This window comes from Peromyscus maniculatus, chromosome 20, assembly GCF_049852395.1.
Source record: "Peromyscus maniculatus bairdii isolate BWxNUB_F1_BW_parent chromosome 20, HU_Pman_BW_mat_3.1, whole genome shotgun sequence".
NCBI classification, from domain to species: Eukaryota; Metazoa; Chordata; class Mammalia; order Rodentia; family Cricetidae; genus Peromyscus; species Peromyscus maniculatus.
In genome coordinates this window covers 13,061,805-13,079,845 of record NC_134871.1, presented here as the reverse complement: position 1 = coordinate 13,079,845, position 18,041 = coordinate 13,061,805, and positions in this window count along the sequence as shown.

Sequence of the window (18,041 nt, the reverse complement as noted above, 5' to 3'; positions counted from 1 at the left end):
ATATAATTCTCCTTCTAGAGTTCCTTTGAATTATTATTATTTTTCTTCCCAGGAGAAGATTCCAGTTCATGTGTAGAATTTGGCTAAGTCCCTTATTTATTGCAGCTAAAGCAGTGTTTCTTAACCCATGGTCCCCAGACAGATCACCTGCAGAAATGTAGGAGAGCTCTTTTTAACAACCAGTTTACTGGATTCAACTCCAGATAATGATTCATAATCCTTGGGGAACAAGTCTAATAATATACTTAATAAAATGTTGGTAATCTTCATTCATGCACTCATTTTATATATATCCTATGTCTGGAATTGTGCAACGTAGAACGAAAATGCTTAAATTGGATGTAGGAAACAAAAGAATACCCTTCCCTACATAAAGCACTTGGAACGGCTCTCTGAGGAGATGACTGGAACAGTAGGGCCCCAGGCCAGAGAGAGACTGAGCCCGTTTCAGTAGTAGCATCTGTCCAGTCCCAAATGTACAGATGTTGCCTTTGTGGAGCCCCAGAAGCTGTGGAGACTCACTTGGTGATACAGAAGTTAGGTCTGGACATTGTCAGTGTTAGGAGACATCATAGCAACCATCTGGACTGAGAAGAGGGAAATGATGTAGGCTAGACACCATCTGAAATGACTAATGATGGGTCTCTAACATGTACCAGATTAGAGTCCTTAAAAGTAATTCAGAGGAACAGAACTAAAGGAGAGAGGACTAGAGAAGTAGGATTAGTAACTGCACATGCCCTTTATACCCTTCCCTTTCCTTCACTCTATCTCTGCCCATTCTCTCCTCCCAATATATTGAGAATCATGAAATTAATCTAATCCTGAAAAATGATTGCTGTTGGGGGAGAAAAACAGAGAGGGAGAGAGAGACAGAGACACAGAGAGAGACAGAGAGAAAGACAGGAAAAGAGATAGATACAGAGAGAGCCAGACAGAGAGAGACACAAAGACACAGAGACAGAATCAGAGACAGAAAGACAGGGAGAGAGATAGACAGATACAGAGAGAGGCAAACAGAGAGAGACACAGAGACATAGAGACAGTGACAAAATTGTATGAGCATGTGGAGATCAAATACAATGGGTGCCTCCTGGATTTTTACATGGGTTCTAGAGACTTGAACTCAGTCTCTAATGCTTGTACATTAGGCACCTACCCATAGAACCATCTCTCAGGCCTTAATTATAGAGTCTTAATGTCACATAATTTAAGGGAAGGAGTGAGTCTGGAAAGATTTCTATGTACATAACTGAGCATTAAGTTTGTGGACTTCTATATGCTGTAGCTATGAATTTATAGCAAATACAACTATTTTTGCTATAGAATATCCACCTTCCCACTTATTATAGATAAAATTCATACAAAAATTCCATCAGTGAAGATTAGAAAAAGATACTAATGATACACACACCATAAAATTTTCTCTTTCAAAGGAGGTATAAAATAGTCACAGAATCATACACAATCCTAGAACAACTTGAAAAGTGTCAAAATACATATCAGAACTCAGAGAAAAAAATCACTTTATACTAAAAAAAACTTAAAAGTTTATTCATTTTTAATACAATAAAGATGGGTATTTTCTTTTAATGTAATTTTCTTCTATAAAAATATTCACTTGCTTTCATTCAACATAGAAACATAGGAAAAATAGTCACAGTCACTAGCCCACACAAAGAACTAGAATTTTCAAAAGAACAAAATGCCAATACATTTGTGTTGAGAGTAAATGATACAAATCAGTTAGCCCTGTCTCCATAGTGTAACTGATGTAAGTTTTGGTGGGAATGGGTGAAGAATGTGGGTTTGGTTACATGGAATTTTTTATAAAGGACCATGAGAGAAGATGGAAGAAGAAAGAGACCAGTGATGGTTAAAATATTTTAGAATAATTTTGAAGGAGATCTGGGAAGCTAAAATTGTTCTGACTGAAAAGAACTAAAAAATATAAAATGCACTAGAAACAAATAAAACCCAGGTATCTGGGGACATTGCACTTGAATGAAGAATAGCAGGACTGAGGTCTGAAACAAGTGCAGTGTCTAACCTCCTACTTCACTGTGAAGATGCAAAGCAATCACCACAAGTCAAGACAAAGGAAGATCATTCCTCTTAGACTGATGCCCAATTAAGATTATCTCATAGTAGTCAGCCCATGGAGTTAAAAAACAACAACAACAATCTATTCTTCAATCTGGGAATAAAAATGGTAAAAAACTGAATTGTTGAAAACATATTTGAAATCCTGGACTTTAAAGAAATTATATGATTTAGGCAATTGTAGCAAGGAAATTTTATTTCAGTAAACAAATGAGCTAGTAAAACGTTAAATGTTGATGAGACATGTGACTGGAAAATGAATATCTGGATGACATAGTAAGTGTTGGCACACACACATACATAACATATATATGTGTACATAAAAAGAGAGAGACAGTCACAATTTGAACCAAATTCGGTTGCAATTATATTAGACCGAGCAGCTGAACAGTCCTATAGTGTGCAGGACATAATGAAACTGCTTTGCCTGATTTAGAATGCCCTCTCTAGATGCTTCTTTCTTCTCTGGATGCATAGATATTGTCTGTATTCAGATGTCATTAATTCGTGTGTTTTAAAATATGAAGTTGAAAATCTTTACTAAGTAGCTACTGAAGAGGAATAAATTAAAATATAATGAGGAAGCTTCTAGCAGCAAAATTTTCCTAAACCTGAGACTTGGGGCAAAGGGTAAATGCTTCTGAGAAGATAATTTCAAAATGTGTCCTAGAATCATTTATGGCAAAGAAATAATGACTGCCACAATAGCAGAGATTCCAAGCAATCTTGTAAGGAGCAGTTACACAGAGCAGAGGGCAGTGTGGAGGACTGTCATGTCACATGCGCGCATTGGATCCTTCAGTGCTAGGGCTACAGGTTAGGTTGAATGATCTGGAATGGAGCTCTACAAGAATGGACAATACTTCACATGACATGTTAAAACCCAGTTAAAATTTCAGACACCAGTGTGTTGCTATGGTTATACCAGGAAGTATAAGGACTTTAACAATGGAATATAAACTCTTTGTTAAATACAATGTGTAAGAAGACAGGATGCTTTTCCTTTTTCTTATTGATTTAATATAAAACATGAACACAGAAAAAAATTCAATGTCAGCACTTCTTACTCAGTGTTAAATAGTAAGTGTAAGGAAGGTCCTAAGTTTTCTCCATGAATTTATCTATACTTTCCTGGTTTTATTTTTCAGTCTGAGGCATGTCTCTTTGTCACTATTAACTGCTTCGGTTACTATTTCATTTATTCTAAATATACAACTTTTGTGTAATGAACTATAATGGTTTGTGCAGTCTCAGTAACGAAACAAAAACCTGTTGGAAGATTGTCAGCAATCAGAATTACCATTCATTTTCTAAACACTCCTGGAGTATCCTTCAGTTTCTCCTCTAACTTCTGAGGTAGCCACCACCCTCCTGCTAGCCATGTGAATTTCCCACTTCCCTCTTCATGGTTAGAGTTCTTTCTTCCCCAGGTGACCATTGAACATCTTGCAATGGGCTAATTGAATCAGAATTTCTAAAGATGGCCCGAGCCTCTTATTAAACATATTCACTCAGGTTATGTGGTATATTTAAGCAGGGAAACTGAAGCTTCCTTTGAGTAATGTTCTTCAACTTCTAACTTTGAACTTGCGCATGCCTGAGTCACCAGGAATCCTGCTAAACTGCAAAACATCAATCAATGTAGTCTGAGTGAGGCCACTGAGATTCTGCCTTTCAAACAAGCTCCAAATGACAGTGATGCTGAGCGTGATAGGTAGGAACTACATTTAAAAGAGCAAATTCTGCTGTCATTTCTCCAGATAAAGAGTTTTGGTTTTCCTTCCTCTTTCTTTTTTTCCCCGTTACTGTGGTCTACAGAAGCCATCGCAGCTTTTTCCATCCTTTTCTCTCCATACCACCTACCTGTGCCAAATCTCTTTGTTTCATCTGCATAGAGTCACTTTTGTCTTAGAGTTTGGCTTTGGGAGAAATTATGTTCACTTGTCTGAGGAAGATAATGGCCTAGTCATTTAGGTGAGGAAAATGCTAACTATAGCTAATACTTAGGAATAGAAAAATCAAGGAAATTGAGTTTCCATATTAAAACAAACTAAAAGTTCCTTTGACAGCTCTGCCATACAGTCCGTATGATATGGACAGGAAAGGAATTTAGAGAGAAGGGGAGGTTAGCCATGAGTAGACATTCATTTTATTCCTCAAAATAATTCACAATTATTTTGCAAAAGAGAATTTAAGAGTTCCAAAGCTTCACCCCACTTACATTAATTATTCTATTGTTTGAGGTTTGATTTGCACATCTGTTTCTTAAACTTCTTTTCTCATATGGACAGAGTATATTGAAAATCACCAGTGGAAATGAGAGGAAGTCAACGTGCTGTGGGCCTCTGGGTTAGCTGCATTCTGAGACTTCCAAAAGAAGTTGTTAGCCAGAGTTAGGAATAACACTCAAATTTCAAATGATTCTGGAAATATTGTTAAAAAACTCATTATCAATTATGAATTGGAACAGTCAGCAAAAAATGTAAATGAAATTCTATAAAATATTAAGTATCTCATCAAAAACGTAACATTTTATCAGAACAGCACATTTTACATATGTGCTCTTTATATAATTTAAATGTGATAAATTTTAAGTATAATTTAGGTGTGACCCAATCTATGTATAATGATGTGGTGAAGGTCCTCACTAAAGAGAAAGGAAAAGAAATGAGGCAATATAGCTAGCAAAGAAAATATAGAAACCTTAATGTATGAGCAAGGCAATTGTACTCTTACAAAATCGTACAAAGTTTTATGGAGAAATTTTCAAAATCAATAAATGATTCTAGAAAGGCTTCTCAATGTGTACAACAAATTTTAAAAATCAGTGGTAGTATTTCTGTCTAATACCAGTGTCAGTTATTACAAAATGCTATAAGATTTTAAATTTACATTGAGGAAAACTAAGAAAAAACTGTAGCGTTATATAACACAGTTTGATAATTTAAGCAAATACTGCTATTTACACAAGGATGAATAATGACAAAAACATGACTTTGGAAAGTTCTGATATAAAGCATTTTGTATAAGAATTCATTAATAGTAGATGATATTTAGTATTATTAATACTGAGTGTAAAATGAAACATGACTACATTAAAGTCAAAGATCAACTTCAATGTATTTCTTGCCTCACATGAGGAAAAGGGACAGAGGGACAAAATAGGGAGAGAGAAGAAAGAGACCTTTAATGCTTTGAAGAGATGCGCTTGTTACACCAGCAGAGAACTAACTTACAGACCCCAGCATCTACATCAGGGAGCTCATGACCTCTGGTAAGTGGATCTCCAGGAATCCAACACCCTCTTCTGTCTCTCATGGACACCTGTGTGCATATGCTCATACATATTCAAAAACAAAATAAATGTCTAAAACAAAAAAAATATTTTCTTTATTTTCTGTATTTCGTTTCCTTGATAAAAGAAAAGTGAATCAGTGTAAATGTGATCTTTACCATAAGTGCTGAAGAGTCAGAAGTATAAGAAAGCTTTAAATACTGTGGTGATGTATGAGGATATCCTGACCATAGAGTATCAGAGAACATAAATAAGGAGATGTTTCCCAGAGTTCTGAACATCTGGGTTGGGCATTTAACTATATGGCTAAAAGATCCCAGATTCCTCTAATTAGCAATGTAGACTTTGCCAATTGTAATCTCACTAAGTCTCCAGATATTCATCTCTGAATTCTAGTAATAATAGCTCTCACTCATGGGACTATTTTGAAGATAAAATGAAATGATGCACACATGTGCACACACACTTGTATGCACACACACATGTACACAGATGCACACACATGTATGCATGTACATACAGACTTTATTATAAATGTTACCGACCTACTCATCTACTTTACCTCTCTCAGGAAAAAGAGGCTTGATTTAGTGGAAACCATGTTCCAAAAACAATAAATGTGCTTCAGCTGGGATCTTTCTGTGCTTCCAAAGAATTTACAGTATCATTAAGGAAGCAGAGTGTGGGAGAAAGCCCTTGGAGTGAGATAAAGGGGGCTTCATATCCAGGCTCCTCCACCTAAATTTCTTCATCTCTCTGCTTCTTTTCCAACTCTAAAATACAGAGATAAGGAAAACATTTTTTTAATTTGTTCTAAGTACTAAATGAGAGAAAATATGCAAGAAAGACAGGAACAGTCAGTTCTATGAAAGGGTTGCTCAATAAATGCTCATTGTCTGGAATAATAAGATCAGAAAAAGAAAGTTTAATCTAAGATAAAAGAGGCTGTTAAAGGTAAGGCTCCAGAATGCAAGAGGGTAAAGTGTGCAAGAGTCTAAGATACACTCCCTTTGTTTATGGTAAGAATATTCCCAAGGTATAACATGTCTCAAGTCTAGACAAATTGCTTGTTCAAGGAAGCAACCAGGTAATATTCTTCCTGTATCTTTCAAAGCAGCTCCTGAATTTTTGGCTCATTACTTCTAAGAATCTCCTTCATCAATCTTCTGAAGCAGGATCCCTTGAGGGTCCATCCCCCTATCTTATCTAGTGAAACAAACTAGCCTGTTATCTTTTCTATTTTAATCTGGAGGTTTCCAGGCATATTTGCCCAAATTTCCATGCATCACTGGCAAGGCAGAAACTTGTTGTTAAATAAGACTGGGTTGCAGGCTTGCCTTGGTGCACAATTATTTTGGAGTCCTCAGAAAGAGCTGAGATAGCCTCTGCAAGAAAGCCTTATCTGGCTTGTTTTCACAAATGGAAAACACGTTGCTGAACAAGGTTTTATCTCAACCAGAAGAGCAGCTTAAATAATGGAGATAACTCAGGCTTTGCCAGCCAACATTTTATTATCAGGAAATACTACACCAAGAGGCTGACTGTGGAAAATATGTAAAATTTTCAGCGTGTAAAATTTTCAGCTAGAAAGATGCTGCTGTTTAAATAAGAGAGAAGCTTTGAAATACTATTAAAAGTGTACAAGGAACCTGCCAGTCAAAAGCAGCCAGAGCAAGCTGTCACAGATGGGCTCATGCATCAACACACTGCAATGATTTTAATTGCAACTGGGTGGATAAAGAGCCACTGACCTAGCTGGATGTGGGACAGCTGCCATTTTCCTCTTTCTTTTGGAAAACCAGATTCCAAAGGCCTGTGCCTGATGGTGCTCTATGCAGTTTTCTCTAGAGAGCAAAGTTTCTATAAATCTCCCCAAATTCAGAAGTCTTCAAGATCAAAAGCTCCCTGCGAAATTGAGGGGGTAGAAAAGGATAGGAATTCCAAAAAGCTTCAAAGGAACGTACAAAGCATACTTCAGGGGTGTGTTTTGGAAGTGAAACTGATTTTCAGCAATGGAACTGGCTGGAAAAATAAAAACAGTCTATCTAACCAATGAGAAAGATGGCAAAGACTGTTTCCTGTGCCACACTTCAGTAAGTGGGATCCTGGCCTCAAAGGAAGATATTACAAAGAAGTATTATACTGACAAAAAGAACTGTAAATACAGCTACAGCCTAACCTTATGAGAAAGCAGAGGGACTTGGATAGACCATGGCAGGACACTGCAACTATTGAACAATAGGCTTAATCCTGCATCAGCATTCTATCATTCACAGGAGTAAGAAGCTGGAGGAAATACTGAAATACAAAGATGACTGATAGCAAGAAGGTATGGGGCAAACTGCACACAAATTGTGCATATGGTGGATTTTCAGTGTGCAAAAGGAATAATTGCACATGAAGACAGGACTCTTTCTTTAAATCAGCAGGCAATAGAATTGAAAACAAACAGTTGATTGGTTTGATCTGTTTGGGAGGCATCTACGCAGTGGTACCAGGTCCTGGGCTCATTGCATGAGCTAGCTGTTTGAAACCTGGGACTTATGCAGGGACGCTTGGCTCAATCTGGGAGGAGGGGACTGGACCTGCCTGGACTGAGTCTATCAGGTTGATCTCAGTCCTAGGGGGAGGCCTTGCTCTGGAGGAGGTAGGAATGGGGGATGGGCTGGGGGGAAGTGGAGAGGGGGCAGGAAGGGGGAGAACAAGGGAATCTGTGGCTGTTATGTAGAACTGAATAGTATTGTAAAATAAAATAATAATAAAAAAAGAAAACAAAGGTCAACTTCTTGGCATGAATGCAGATATGACAAATGGAGAAAAGACAGAAAGATGATCATTTTGGTAGTAGCTGAATTTCTTAGCTACTGAAAGTTGTGAGAAAAGAAAAAAATTAGAACAGCCAAAACTTATACTCTGTGAGACTCTTGAAACACCTAGGGCACATTTTGTTTTGGTTGAATCTATGGAAAGGCATGCTAAATCTCTTATATGTACACAGATTTTTAGCTTGAGTTCACTGTCAAATTCGGGGGCAGTTCCAAAGCACTGTGGACCAGAGGAAAGGCATGACCTGAAACAGGTTGTTTCATGATCTCAGACTCAATTTCCTTCTGACGGCAAAACTGTCATGATATTAATCTCCAGGTTGCTGTGATTACTCACTGAAGGTGTTTATACATCCTTAGTACTTTTTGGCATAGAATGGATTGTCAGTGTGTAGAGTGGGTCGTTATTGAATGACTTTCCTTAATTTCTTGACTTATTTTACCGCACAAAAAAATTTCTAAGGGAAGAAGATAAAATAGATCATAGGTTTCCCCCTCATTTTGCCTAAAGAAAACGGACAGTGGCCTGTGCAAATGTCTCAGTTGGAAAAGTTCTTGCTGCAAGAGCAGGAAGACTCGGGTTTGGCTTGTCAGGATGCATAAAAAGCCATGGATGGTGGTGCATGCCTGTGACTCTAGCCTTGTTGACTAGCAAATCTAGCTTAAACAGTAAGTTTCAGGTTCAGGTTCCTTTTTCACAAGATGAGGTAGAAGGTAATAGAGAAAGACACTCACTGTTAATTTCTGGCCTCCACAACCCTATGCACATATATACACACTTTTCACACATAGATAAACACATGCATGCACTTTTTAAACATGAGCAGGATTCAGTATAACAGTATCAGTGTCCACATGCCAGAAGAGTACAGTGCCATGACTTGCTACTGTTACCCCTCAGGAAAAAGAGGTTAGGATGCCACTGCTCCATAGTTTGAGCATCCTCTCCAGCATCCCATGCCATTGACTTACCTACTGCAGTTTTTATAGTTACTTGTAAGGAGAATAATAGTTTAGTAACATAAATCAAGAGAGTCATTGTGGTTTGAATTTGAAATGTCCTCCATAAGCTCATTATTTAAACATTTGGTTTCCAGCTAGTGGAACTATTTTGGAAAGGTCTGGAACTTTAGGAGGTACAATTTAGATGTTGGAAATGAGTAACCAGGAGCAGACTCAATTAGGTAATATTCAACCTGAGCTGCTGTCATAAACTGCCTCTTAGTCTACTGTGATGTGACTATCCTCTTCCACATACCCCAGCTGCCATAATGGGAGCACTCCAGCTACCTTCTCCTCCTCACCATGAAATACACTGAAATACAGTAAAAGTATGAGCCAAAATAAATCATTCTTCTGTCAAGGTGTTTTTGTTAGGCACTTTGGTTACAGAAAAAAAAATACAAGTAATACAGGAAATTAACATGGATGCAGTTATTGATCAAACCTCTATGCGCATTTGGCAAGTCATATGTGGAAACTCTAACCTCCAGCAAGACCCCATTGGAATAATGGGGTAATTAGTGCTCAATGCAGTAATAAATCCAGGGCACTGTATTAGTTGGTATTCTCTGGCTTGACAAAAAAAAAAACGAGTTAAAGAAGGAAGGTTTTTGTTTTGTTTTCAGTTCCAGAGGGAGGTCTGTCATAGCGGGGAGGGGGGGCATGTAGAAGAAGAAAATTAAAGTTATCCTGGCTGTCAAGAATCAGAAGGATTATATCTCATTCACACACAGGAACAGAGGGAGCGAGCAAGAAGTGGGCAAGTCAAGTCCATACAACCTCAAACCTTGTCCCTAACTGTTCAATTCATTCAGAATGTTGCATAACCTCCTTGAACAGCACCATCTGCTGAGATCCAGTGCTCAAACACATGACGCTGTGGAGGACATTTCTCTCTAAACTACCACAGACCCATGCCCAACAGAAGTATCCTGACAAGAAAAAGTTGCAGAAATATAATTCTCTCTCTCTGATCATATATTAATTGATTTGTTTTCTATTGCTCTGCTAAACACCAAGACCCAAAGCTACTTGGGGAAGAAAGGGTTGATTTCAGCTTTTAAAAATTATTGTTCATTCTAGAGAGAAGTTAAGACAGGGACCCAAGGCAATAACTGAAACAGAAGCCATGTAGGAACACTGATTATTTCCTTGCTCTCCATGGCTGAATATATATATTCAAGCCACACTGCCTGCCCAGGGGTAGCACTATCCACAGTGGACTATTTCCTTCCATAATCATTAATCAAGAAAATGCTCCCATAGACTGGCCTAAGGACCAATCTGATGAAGGCAGTTTTCCAAGTGAGGTTCACTGTTCCCAGATGACCCTAGCTTGTGTCAAGTTGATAAAAACTAACCATCACAGTGCATAAAAGACAGAAAATGTGAGAACATAGTGAGAAATCCACTGTCGAAAAGCCAGGAAGAGTCTTCATCAAAATCCCAATTGCCTACACCTTCACCTGAGATTTCTAGCTTCCAGAACTATGAGGAGAAACATGCTGTTTATGCCACCCAGTTTAATTTGTTATGGCAGCCTACTCAGACTAATACTTTGTAGATGCCATACTACACATCCACTCACTGAAAACTGTGCCTCCTTAGATACTCCTTGAGTCTAGACATGTTTATAGCGGCAATGCAGGAGTCCCATGAAAATCTTGAGGACCCAATTATAGTCTGGAAGTTTGGGGATGGTCTTTAGGTAGCCATACCACTTGAATGTCAAATTCTTTCACCAGAAGTATGACTATGGGAAATTCATGGGGCCTTGAAAATGAGTACTCCTAATTCAAAGACCCAAGATTCAAAGTGGGTATTTCTGTGAAGTCTCCTGTGATTGGATGCTCTCGGTTCAGGTACTTTAGTATCATGATAAGTGTACTTCATGGGAAATTCTGTCCCAGAAATGGGAGGTAGATAGAATGTACAGATTAGTGTGGTTAAATACATGCTAATAAAAAATGTGCCTTGGATGTATATATGATGTATACCTGTAATGTATGTGGCTTAGTTCTTCACACGAACTACTTGATTACTTTTCTGAAAATGGCTTAAACCAAGTCATGTAATTAATAAGGTTGTTCTGAGGTTATAATGAATGAGTAAACAAAGAATATGTATGTGCTGACACCTAGTAAGGAAGCATTAGTAAAAGTTGGGAGACATTCAGGTGTTTTTTGTTTGTTTGTTTGTTTAATACTCCTAGGGTATAGGTGGAAGAAAACAACATGGTTATCAGATCAATCAGTACATTTTACAGTACTGAATACAAAAAGTTAAACCACTGTCCACTATAAAGTTTTGTAAAATCCAAGATCTTCTATGTGTTCTTTCTTTATTCACTATCTTTCTCTCATTAACTCCCATAATTGAAATGTGGTTAGAATATGAAGTGAAATTGGGCTGCCAAAGGAGATAAAATTGTTCTCTCCACGTAGTGGGAAAGCCATTCTGCCTGTGCTCTGAAAACTACAATTAGTAAAAGTCAAAGCCAAGATACACCTTAAAACGTTTACCTTTTCCAGGATTTCCAAATCATTCTAGAGAGGGAAGCTCCCCGAACACTAAATCTCTAGATGCTCCCTCTTTCCCATGGCAAAGACACGCTTACCCTTACAGACTAAGCAATGACTATTGAGAGCACCGTGCCGAAAGAGCCTGCAGGCTAATGAAATAATATTTCAGATCTCACATTTCCATGTGGCAGAACAGGAATAGAAAGAAATCCTACTAAAGCTGGTACTGACATTCTCAGATGTGCAGCCATTAACACATGCTAAAACAGTCTCTTTGAAAAGTCTATGCATTTTTTTTCCTCTAAAGGAATATAAAGCACTGCTCTCAAAAGTAGCCTGTAATGTCCTGTACTCCTTAACATACAAGTCATCCAAACAGCAAGCAATGTTCTGGAACATTTCCACTGCCATGAACGCCACAATGAGGGAAGGAAGAAGACAATGTAAATCAGCTGTGTATTTTTATTTCTTGTTGGTTTTTCTTTCAGTTGTTAGAGACTTCATATGCTGTTGATTTAGGGTAGGATTAGTCTAAAGTAGTCTCTGAAACACTGAAGGGTCTCCTTGAAAGCCTATTTTTCCATTATTGTTTACTGCCACCCAACATATGTTCTGGTGAGGAGGAGGGACTCTGCCAAAAATCTAGGTGAGAGCAAGCAATATAAATCTGCTCTCTAGCAGTCCTAGCAAACTATTAAATGCAACCTCTATACAGACAGGAGGCTCAGGCTGCACGTGTGATGCCTCCTTTGGGGTTATTAAAGAAAGTGATGTCATTATGCTCAAAATGTAGTAAAACAAGGTCCAGGCATGACCAAAAACACTTACATCATGGAGAGCCAGGAGCCACTATTCGCAATTGAGCAAAGTTAAAACATGTTGTCACATAAAGCCATAAGACCCTGACATGTTTGTTACAGTTCTCATGAATGTTGAGTACAAAGGTACAGTTTGATCCTAACAAGTTTTGAACAATCAGTGCAGACACAGAACAGTACTTTCACACAATCCTCTTTGTCATGCTTTCAGAGTACATAGTTCACTGTTCAAGTCCACTTGCAATTATAGGTAAATATGAAAATATGCAAATTTGTCATTGAATTGACACTGGTTTAAACACACACACCCCAGCATCATTGCACCCTTGGTGTAGTAGTTGATTTCTAACAGACTCCTAGTAAATATTGAACTTAAATATAATAAACTTCTACTAAATAATAAAATAGGTTATAAGTTTTAGGTTAGACTCTGGTTCTTACTGTGCATCTTAATTTGATCAAAACAGCTTTTCTGCAGGACACTGTCATTTTTTGAAATGGAAAGTAGCAAGGAGGAGTGTAAGAGGGTGGTTATATTGATGCCCCCTAAATGTACCCCTTTGTGTCTATTATTTTTTCATATTTTCTAATTTGAAAATTTAATTTCCCTTGCTCTGAGCCAGGGCTTGGCTTTGACTTGAATTAATTAATGTTTCTAGCACCAGTTCTTTTTTATCATCTGTGAGCATGAGCTACTTGACAAAGGGAAGTTTCCCTTAAGCGGCATCTTCTGGAAAAACCTACCTTCTGTCTTTAAAATGGAAAGAATTGGTGCATAGTGCTTACTCTATTCAAGTTATTCCAGATTCGTGTTTTGCAAAATTCTAACCTACCATGCCTTCTTTAAAAATCAGCATCATGATGTTTTATTTGACTGTAAAATATTTAATGATGCTGCAAAAATATTCATTCAAGTATCCTACTACACAGTGGGCATGTTGCACAAAATTCATGGGTTGGCAAATGAAGATCCAGAACTGCAGTGCTGAAATGAAGACCCTAAGGGAAGTGTTGGAATAAGGAAGATCCAAGGTTTACCTTCATGAGTGGATCAATGTGATGAGAGATTACAGCAGTGAGTTTGGTTTCTTAGGTTCTTTCTTCCATGTGTCACCCTTTGGTATTTCCAGCTCTTCACCATGTAAACAGACAGTAAGAATGGCTTTTACCAGAACCAGGTCTTCCTGAGACTTCATACTTTAGTCTCCAAACCTGTGAGAATAGATTTCTTGTCACAAAATAACCCAGCCTTTAGCATTTTGTGCTGACAGTGTAAAGTAAGTCAGACAGATATAGTTCTGCTTTTCTTTCCACTGTGCACACTTCCCAGGATGCAGCTTCTCACTTATCACAATGAAAACCTGTGAAATGAAGCTCTACATAAACTGATGGAGCAGTTCTCATCGCTGCTGCAAGGATAGGATCCCACTATTCTTTTCATAATTCCCACGGATCATACACCTCTACCAGAGACATTGTCCCCACATTGAGCTGTTTTCCCTGTGGTGATTATAGGGTTTCCACAAACAGTGCAGAAATGCCTTTTACCAAGTGTCTGTTATTATAAGATTTGGAGTTATAACCATGGAGTGGATTTTTATTTGCTGCTGATCTCAAGCATTGGAAAGGCATTTGGTAGAATGGGTACTTAATATTTCTCAGAAGAATGACTAGAGAATTACATATACATTTATCCCATGAGGTCCTCCTAAAATAACCTGCCTCACTATCATAAGACAGGTAACATTAAAAGAGGCAAATATTTAAAACTAGGTCCACTAGTTGAAGAGTTGGCATTCTGCCAGTGTGCTTTGCTCTTGACCCACCAATTTCAACAAAAAAACAGAGCCATAATAACTGGCCCATCCAGTGGCATTTAGGCATGTTAGTGAACTATTTGTACCAATTCTGGCTATCTTTATAAAAACACCAAAGTGTACCATTTATAATGCTGGGCTGTACAAGCAGGCCAGACTGTGAGTTTCTTATTCATTGATTAATTCATCTACTCATCTACTACCATGTTGAAAAATAGATGTATTCTCTGAGAATTTCCCATAGCATACAGTGTGGTATCTCCAAAGAAAAAAATTTAATTACATTAGTAAATGCAAGGCCAAAGAACAGTTGAAACATTTCATCTTCTCTAATTTCTCTTTTTGGAGTTGATAGTCTTTAAATATAGTAAGAAATTGTGTTAAGACCTCAAGAGTGATGTAAAGTTAACTTACTTCCATATTGTTTCCTACTTATGTCTTTGTGAAAAGTGAAAGGACAAAATTGCTTCCCACATGTGACTTATCATCTAGTGATAGCGTGAAAGCCAAAACCATAATTACAAAACATTACCCAAAACAGTATTAATAAAAAACCAACATACAAAAATAACAAGAAAATATGGAAAGATAAAGGGGATTTTCTTCATTTAGCTTCCTGCCAGAAAACCAATGTTTTCTTGGAGCATAGTACAAATAAATTAAAACAGTACCTGGTGGTAGAAAACTCTTCATTACAAAGACTGAGGGAAGGTAGTTGTATATTCTTAGCTGGCCCAGTTATTAAAAAAAATCCCTACAGTATAGAAAAAGAAGAGGGGGAGGTTGTAGGGAAGGAGATGGTAATAGAGCACTTGTTTTGCATGCATGAGTTACTAAATTCAATCCCCAATTCTACTGAAACAATGAGAAAGAAAAGTAAAATCTCTATTTATAGTGACTTCTTAACAATACAGCTGTTAAGAGAATTTCCTTAGAGTTCAAGTATTCATAATACAGCCTATAAGGCAACCAAATACGTACTCTCATTACAGGCTTGTGGAGACTGAAGGGCAGAGCATTCTGAAGTGGTAATAAATCCAATTTGAAAGTGGAAGCCATTCAGACATTTAAAGGGAGAATTAATGTAAGTGGTTATGTATATTAATACTTGAAGACTTGAAATGCTCAATGGGTTACAATGGAGTCACCCAACCATCAGTAAATGCAGGATATTTCCAAAGGAAACAATCTATATCCATGTAGTGAGAGATGGAACATCATTCCAAGAGCCTCTCACTTTAGAGGTGCTAGGCAATTGCTAGGGAGACGGAAATTTATCAGGTACAGTGATGGGATGTGTTTTTATTTAACTAGTCCCTTCAAAGGAAAAATTTAAACCCGAACACACAGTATTTGTCAACTTTAATGCTATAAATACTTCTAAACTTTTAGTTTCAAGCTTAGAACAAAAAAAAATGCTTGAATGACTAGAGAATATTTTACAACATTCCTTCATTAGCTAACATGAATTGGCTTTAGCATAGTTTTCTTCTACTCAATCTTTCTTCCAAAAAGCCAGAAGGAATTAAAATCCTGAGAAATGCATTCCTATATCATACAGGAGTGCAGTAATAATAAAATGGACCAGAGAGTTAGCAGGCACACAAGCTTTCTTACTAATTTCACAAATTCCTGCCTGATTGTCTTGTACATTTGAGCTAAAGATCAATGAAACACCCTGTCTGCTGTCTGCCATTCTCTGTGACTAAGTCTAAAATATATAAAAAGCCTATGAAATGAAAAATATAATCTCAGGCACTAGAGACCAAGTAGTAAACAAAACAAGCATATCTCTACCTTTACAGTGCTGACAATGTTGCTGCTTGGTACTATTTGAGATTTTGAGGATTTATCATTGATTGAGGATTCTCACCATTAATACCACATTTTACTCATAACTTCTGATCTGTATAGTACCAGGATTTAGTTGTGACTTGGGATTTGGAAGGAGCAATTGTTCATATCTGAACGTTGTCAAGAACAAAAGCAGGATGCTCGCTGGTATGCCTAGAATGACCTGCTTTCCTCATCTCCTTCCATCTAAATAACCATTCATGCTGTTATCCTTATGAAGCTTAGTACCATATGCATGCCTTTAGATTCAGGCAATCAATAGCTACTGGAGACAGTGACCTTACATCCATATCTCCCTCTCTCTCTCTCTCTCTCTCTCTCTCTCTCTCTCTCTCTCTCTCTCTCTCTCTCTCTCTCTCTCTCTCTCCATTGGTCTACCATTGTCATCCACCTATGCTTGGCTTCTCAGATTGCTTATGACCACTCTGATTTCTAGTTCTCTGTTTCATAGGTTCATTGCCCTTGAATTTCCCTCAACATCTTAATTCCTACTTTAAATCTGTTTTGCAGTAATAGTTGCAGTTAATCTGATTCCCTGGTGGAACTATCACCTGAAGGCCTTGTATGCACTGGGTAAGTAAAAATCTAGGCAGAAGAAATAAGGTTGACAAAACCTCCAGTAGAAAAGATCATGATATGTTCTTAAACAAGGACAGTGTCTTTGAGTTAGAGGCATGAGTCTACACTAAGGAGGTGTTCAATGGATGTACTTTTGAGACTGTATATATGGAGAAGATTCTGGTTTGATTCTAAGGACATTGAGACAATCCTGAATGGTCTGAAGCAGACAAGAGATACACATGCTTTTTGAAAAGTCCTAATTTTAATCAGGATTGGAAAAGGAGCTCAAGAGAAGGAAGAAGGAAGGTGAGTATCTGTGTGAGATAATTTTTCTTTAGTTAAAGTAAAGAAGGTGGAGAAACATAAGTACATCATATCAGGATTAAGCTACCCATATTTAATCATTTCAGCATTGCAGTAGAACACTGATGCATTAATGGAAAAGTTTATGATGCTAAGATTATTTTCACTAGGATTATAACCTTAATTTTTTTTAAAAGAAAATAATTGTGCTAGAGAGACAGCTTACAGAGTAAAAGCACTTATCTCTAAACCATGGTGACATGAGTTCAATATCTAAAACCCACACTGGAAAGAGAGGACTGACTCCCAAAAGTTGTCCTCTGACTTTCCTATATTTGCCATGGCACAGTCATACCTGCGAGCGCGCGCACGCGCACACACACACACACACACACACACACACGTGCACGCACGCACGCGCACACACTACACAGAAATAATAAATAAGAGAAATATGCAATGAAATTTTAAAGGAATTATTCATGATTTTGTACACATTTAAGAAACAACAAATACAGAGGAGTAGAACCAGGGAATACTGGTGGATTACTATATAATGATGATAAAGCAGAGACAAGAATACTAATGGCAATGGAAAAAACTAAAGCATTATCATTTTCTTTGTATGTTAATTTATTGTGTGTGTGTGTGTGTGTGTGTGTGTGTGTGTGTGTGTGTGTATACATGTGCATGCTGTGGCACATTTGTGTTGGCTAGAGGAATAATAATCTCCTTTGATCAAGTGGGTTCCAGGTACTGAACTCAAGTTGTCAGTTAGGTAGAGCAAGCACATTTACCCTGATCCACCTTACTGGCCCAATAAATAGTTCACTATAGTCATGTATATTGTTAGCATTTATACTTGAAATTTTAACATAACATCATGTACATTTTCCACTGTAAAGTTAGCATTCCTTTTGCTGGTGGTCTCATTACTTTTC